The 6,491-nt window shown below is 37.0% G+C and overlaps 1 non-coding gene across 1 annotated transcript; it reads left to right on the top strand.

Moving 5' to 3' along the window:
* The first annotated feature begins 554 nt into the window (after nt 1-554).
* Nucleotides 555-662, top strand: LOC130955357 (small nucleolar RNA R71). Its single transcript, XR_009076734.1, has one exon. It is a non-coding gene; the product is annotated as a small nucleolar RNA R71 (small nucleolar RNA).
* The last annotated feature ends 5,829 nt before the right edge of the window (nt 663-6,491 follow it).

Raw genomic sequence — 6,491 nt, 5'->3', positions numbered from 1 at the left:
GAGCTCTCTGTCTGTTGCTGAGAAGATGATGGAAAAGGCTTGCCATTGTTAAACCTGTTTCTTCCACCATTGTTATTGAAACCTTGTTGAGGTCTCTCGTGATTCTTCCATGAAAGATTTGGGTGATTTCTCCATGAAGAATTATAGGTGTTACCATAGGGTTCTCCTAGGTAATTTACCTCTTCCATGGAAGGGTTCTCAGGATCATAAGCTTCTTCCTCAGATGAAGCTTCCTTAGTACTGTTTGGTGCATTTTGCATTCCAGACAGACTTTGAGAAATCAAATTGACTTGTTGAGTCAATATTTTATTCTGGGCCAAAATGGCATTCAGAGTGTCAATATCAAGAACTCCTTTCTTCTGACTAGTCCCATTGTTCACAGGATTTCTTTCAGAAGTGTACATGAATTGGTTATTTGCAACCATTTCAATCAGTTCTTGAGCTTCAGTAGGCGTCTTCTTCAGATGAAGAGATCCTCCTGCAGAGCTATCCAAGGACATCTTAGATAGTTCAGAGAGACCATCATAGAAAATACCTATGATGCTCCATTCAGAAAGCATGTCAGAAGGACATTTTCTGATTAATTGTTTGTATCTTTCCCAAGCTTCATAGAGGGATTCTCCATCCTTTTGTCTAAAGGTTTGGACTTCCACTCTAAGCTTACTCCATCTTTGTGGTGGAAAGAATTTTGCCAAGAAGGCATTGACTAGCTTTTCCCATGAGTCCAGGCTTTCTTTAGGTTGAGAGTCCAACCATATTCTAGCTCTGTCTCTTATAGCAAAAGGGAATAGCATCAGTCTATAGACTTCAGGGTCAACCCCATTAGTCTTGACTGTGTCACAGATTTGCAAGAATTCAGCTAAAAACTGATGAGGATCTTCCATTGGAAGTCCATGGAACTTGCAATTCTGTTGCATTAGAGAAACTAATTGAGGCTTAAGCTCAAAGTTGTTTGCTCCAATGGCAGGGATAGAGATGCTTCTCCCATAAAAATCAGGAGTAGGTGCAGTAAAGTCACCCAGCACCTTCCTTGCATTGTTTGCATTGTTGTTGTTTTCTGCTGCCATGTTTTCTTCCTTGAAGAATTCGGTCAGGTCCTCTAAAGAGAGTTGTGCTTTGGCTTCTCTTAGCTTTCTCTTCAAAGTCCTTTCAGGTTCAGGATCAGCTTCAACAAGAATGCCTTTGTCCTTGCTCCTGCTCATATGAAAGAGAAGGGAACAAGAAAATGTGGAATCCTCTATGTCACAGTATAGAGATTCCTTTAAGTGTCAGAGGAAAAGAGAAATAGAAAGAAGAAGGAGAAGATAAATTCGAACTTTAGTTAGATAAGGTTCGAATTGTGCATTGAGAAGGAGTGGCACTCCATAAATAGAAGGATGTGGGAAGGAGGGAAGTTTATTTTCGAAAATCAAGTGAAAAAATTTGAAATTATTTTGAAAAACATTAATTAATTTTCGAAAATAAAAGTGGAAAAGAAATTAAGTGATTTTTGAAAAAGAATTTGAAATTAGAAATTAAGAAGATTTGATTGAAAGTTATTTTGAAAAAGATGTGGTTAAGAAGATATGAAAAAAATGTGATTGAGAAGATATGATTTGAAAACTATTTGAAAAGATATGATTTTAAAAACAATTTGAAAAGATATGATTTTAAAAATTGATGACTTGCCTAACAAGAAAAGATATGATTCAAACATTAAAAACCTTTCTCAACAGAAAAGGTAACAAATTTGAGATGTTCAATCAAATCATTAATTGTTAGTAAGTATCTTTTAAAAAGGAAAGAAATTGATTTTGAAAACATTTGATTGAAAAGATTTGATTTGAAAAAGATTTGATTTTGAAAAACTAAAAAAAATTTGATTTTGAAAACAAAATCTTCCCCCTGCACCATCCTGGCGTTAAACGCCCAGAATGGTATACATTCTGGCGTTTAACGCCCAAAATGCACCCTTTTTGGGCGTTAAACGCCCAACCAGGTACCCTGGCTGGCGTTTAAACGCCAGTCTGCCTTCTTCACTGGGCATTTTTGAATGCTCAGCTTTTTCTGTATAATTCCTCTGCAGCATGTTTTGAATCTTCAATTCTTTGTATCATTGACTTGAAAGGACACAAATTAAAAATATTTTTGGATTTTTGATAATCAAAATGCAACAAGAATCAAATAACAATGCATGCAAGACACCAAACTTAGCAGTTTGTGTACTACTGACACTAACAATATGAGAATGCATATGAGACACAAAAAATACTTCAAGTCAATAGAATTCAAAGATCAAAACAAAGAAATATATGCATGGATTCGAAAAATATAACAAAAACATGCATTTGACACTAAACTTAAGATGAGACTCTAGACTCAAACAAGAAATATTTTTGGATTTTTATGGTTTTGTAATTTTTTTTGTGATTTTCGAAAATTTAAGTGAAAACATCAAAATTCTTAATGAGAATTCTAGGAATCAGTGCAATGCTAGTCTAAGACTCCGGTCCAGGAATTAGACATGGCTTCACAGCCAGCCAAGCTTTCAAAGAAAGCTTCGGTCCAAAACACTAGACATGACCAAAGGTCAGCCAAATCTTTAGCAGATCACTGCTCCAAGAGCAAAATTGATGAGAATCAACAAGCTCTTGTGGTGATAAGTTGAAACCTCGGTCCAATCAGATTAGACATGGCTTCTCAGCCAGCCAGATTTCAACAAATCATCATGAAACTCTAGAACTCATCTTCAAGAATTTCGAAAAAAATAACACCTAATCTAAGCAACAAGATGAACCGTCAGTTGTTCAGCCTAAACAATCCCGGGCAATAACACCAAAAATTTGATGTTGTTGCCGGATCTTGGCTCTGATGTTACCAAAAGCTTGCTCAAAACATGAACAATCCCCGGCAACGGCGCCAAAAACTTGGTCGGCGAAATTGTGAACTATACTTTTTCACAACTCTCATAATCCCTGGTAATGGCTCCAAAAACTTGGTGCGCTCAATACCATGGCATTACACAACTTCGCACAACTAACCAGCAAGTGCACTGGGTCGTCCAAGTAATAAAACCTTACGTGAGTAAGGGTCGATCCCACGGAGATTGTTAGTATTGAAGCAAGCTATGGTCATCTTGTAAATCTTAGTCAGGCAAACTCAAATGTATATGATGATGATGAACGAAAATAACATAAAGATAAAGATAGTGATACTTATGTATATCATTGGTGTAAGAGCTTCAGACAAGTGTATGAAGATGCCTTCCCTTCCGTCTCTCTGCTTTCCTACAGCCTTCATCCAATCCTTCTTACTCCTTTCCATGGCAAGCTCGTGTAGGGTCTCACTGTTGTCAGCAGCTACCTCCCATCCTCTCAGTGAAAGCGATTGCATATGTCCTGTCACGGCATAGCGGAATTCATCTGTCGGTTCTCAATCAGGCGCGGAATAGAATCCAGTGATTCTTTTGCGTTATCACTAACGCCCCCGCCCTCAGGGTTTGAAGCACGTCACAGTCATTCAGTCATTGAATCCTACTCAGAACACCACAGACAAGGTTAGACCTTCCGGATTCTCTTGAATGCTGCCATCAGGTCCTGCCTATACCACGAAGACTCCGAAGAATCCAAGAGATATTCACTAAGCCTCGAATGCTTGTAGAACAAGAATGGTTGTCAGTCACCTTGTTCATAGGTGAGAGTGGTGATGGGCGTCAATCATCACCATCATCATGTTGAAGAACAAGTGATATCTTGGTAAAAGAACAAGCGGAATTGAATGGAAGAACAATAGTAATTGCATTAATACTCGAGGTACAGCAGAGCTTCACACCCTTAATCTATGGTGTGTAGAAACTCCACCGTTGAAAATACATAAGCATAAGGTCCAGGCATGGCCGAATGGCCAGCCTCCCAAAGATCTAAGATAGCATAAAAGTGAAGATAGCTACCAAAGTCTACTAATACAATAGTAAAAGGTCCTATTAATAGTAAACTAGTAACCTAAGGTGTACAGAAATGAGTAAATGACATAAAAATCCACTTCCGGGCCCACTTGGTGTGTGCTTGGGCTGAGCAATCAAGGAAATTCGTGTAGAGACCTTTTCTGGAGTTAAACGCCAGCTCCCATGCCAGTTTGGGCGTTTAACTCCAACTTTTATTCCTGTTCCGGCGTTTAACGCTGGAATTCCTGAGGCCGGATTGCTTCGCGGGTTTGGGCCATCAAATCTTGGACAAAGTATGGACTATTATATATTGCTGGAAAGCCCTGGATGTCTACTTTCCAACGCCGTTGAGAGCGCGCCAATTGGGCTTCTGTAGCTCCAGAAAATCCACTTCGAGTGCAGGGAGGTCAGAATCCAACAGCATCTGCAGTCCTTTTTGGTCTCTGAATCAGATTTTTGCTCAGGTCCCTCAATTTCAGCCAGAAAATACCTGAAATCACAGAAAAACACACAAACTCATAGTAAAGTCCAGAAAAGTGAATTTTAAATAAAAACTAATAAAAATGTACTAAAATCTAACTAAAAGATATCAAAAACATACTAAAAACAATGCCAAAAAGTATACAAATTATCCGCTCATCAGTACGCGTGCGCGTCCTTGTCCTTTATCGCAATGTGCGCGCGAGCGCCTTGTGCGCGTGCGCGTGCTTGGCCGAGATCAATTCTTTGGCTTTTTGTGCTTCTCTCCACTTGCATGCTTTCTTCCTTGCTTCCTTTGATCCATGCCTAGCCTATTTCAACCTGAGATTACTAGCAAACACATCAAGGCATCTTATGGAATCAAAGAGAAACTAGAATTCATCAAAATAAGGCCTAAAAAGCATGTTTTTACACTTAAGCACAAATATGGGAGAGATAACAAAACCATGCTAATTCCTAGGCTAAATGTGACAAAAGGTTATCAAAATACTCTAAATTCAATACAAGACAAACCCTCAAATTGGGGTTTGTCAACCTCCCCACACTTAAGCCTTAGCATGTCCTCATGCTAAAATAAGAAGGAACTAAGAGGTATGACATTAATTGAATGCAATTAAACTATATGAGTCCTATCTAAATGTAACTACCTAAAGCAATTGGAAATGCTTAGTTCAAACAAATCAATTCCCAAGAGAGCATGTGTAAGCACAAGAGCTAGGCAATAGGAATTAAGTCCAAACCACAATTGTATTGAATTATCAAAAAGAGTTCAAACTTGCAAGAATATAGATAATATGGGTGAATACATGTGATTGAACTTTTGAACCCTCACCGAATGTGTATCCGCTCTATTCACTCAAGTGTTTAAGGGTTAATTCACTCAATTCTCTTCTAATCATGTTTTCTAAAATTTGATTTTCTTCTAACAATCAACATTTATTTCATGCATGCATACAAGTATCATGAGGTCTTTTCTTTAGGTTGTAATGGGGCTAGGGTCAAGGTAGGATGCATATTTGGTTAAGTGAGTTTGAAATTTGAATCTTTGATAAGCTTAAACTTCCCACCTAACCTATGACATCCTATACAATTAAATTCCAACCTAACTACCCATTTTTCACTCTTTCACATACTCATGTATTCCTTTTTAATTTCACAACACCTATGCATTGATTTTATTGGACTATACTTTGATTTGGGGCATTTTGTCCCCTTTTTATTCCTTTCTTTTTTTTTCTTCTTCTTTTTTTTTCTATATTTTTTTTTCATATTATTTTTCTTTTCTTTTTTTTTCTTTTCTTTTTCTTTTGTTTTATTTTTCTTTCTTCCTATATACAAGAGTATCAATGCATAAGGTTTTACAATTGATCAATACATGAGCATGTACCCAATTTCTAATAATTTCAATAAAAATACAAAACTACCCTTTTATTCACCCAATGTCCCAAGGTTCCCACACTTGAATGATACTCACACACTCTAGCCTAAGCTAATCAAAGATCCAAATAAGGACATTTATTATTTTTCGCTTTAAGGCTTGTAATGAGCTAAAATTAAGAACAAGTGGGTTAATCGTAGGCTCAAATTGGCTAACAAAGGAATATAAAAGGTTGGCTATTTGGATAAGTGAGTTGAATGAAATGATGGCCTCAATCATATAAATGCATGAATACACAAAATAATGGACATAAAGAATCAAACAAATCAAAGATTACAATCATAAAAAGAGAATAATGCACACAAGAAGGAAAATAAGTGGTTATAAGATGTAACCACACCATTAGGCTCAAATCTCACTTGCTTGTGTTCTTAGCTCAAAACATGATCCACAATATATATATGTGATTCAAGCAAGTTTAATGAAAAATTTTCACTCAAATCAATTAAGGTGCCCTATAGATAGAAATCTTGAAAATTTTCATTATTTTGACTAAACTTATTGTGTATACATATACAAAAATTAAGAGAATGCAAGTAAAAATCCTAAAATCCTAGAATGAAATGCAAAAGTGTTGGGATTAGAAACTTGTCACCCGAAATCGTCGAACGGTCGGACGACCTCCCCACACTTAAAAGTTTGCACCGTCCT

This window comes from Arachis stenosperma, chromosome 1 (genome assembly GCF_014773155.1).
Source record: "Arachis stenosperma cultivar V10309 chromosome 1, arast.V10309.gnm1.PFL2, whole genome shotgun sequence".
Classification (NCBI taxonomy): domain Eukaryota; kingdom Viridiplantae; phylum Streptophyta; class Magnoliopsida; order Fabales; family Fabaceae; genus Arachis; species Arachis stenosperma.
This window is presented reverse-complemented; position numbering and strand designations above follow the sequence as displayed.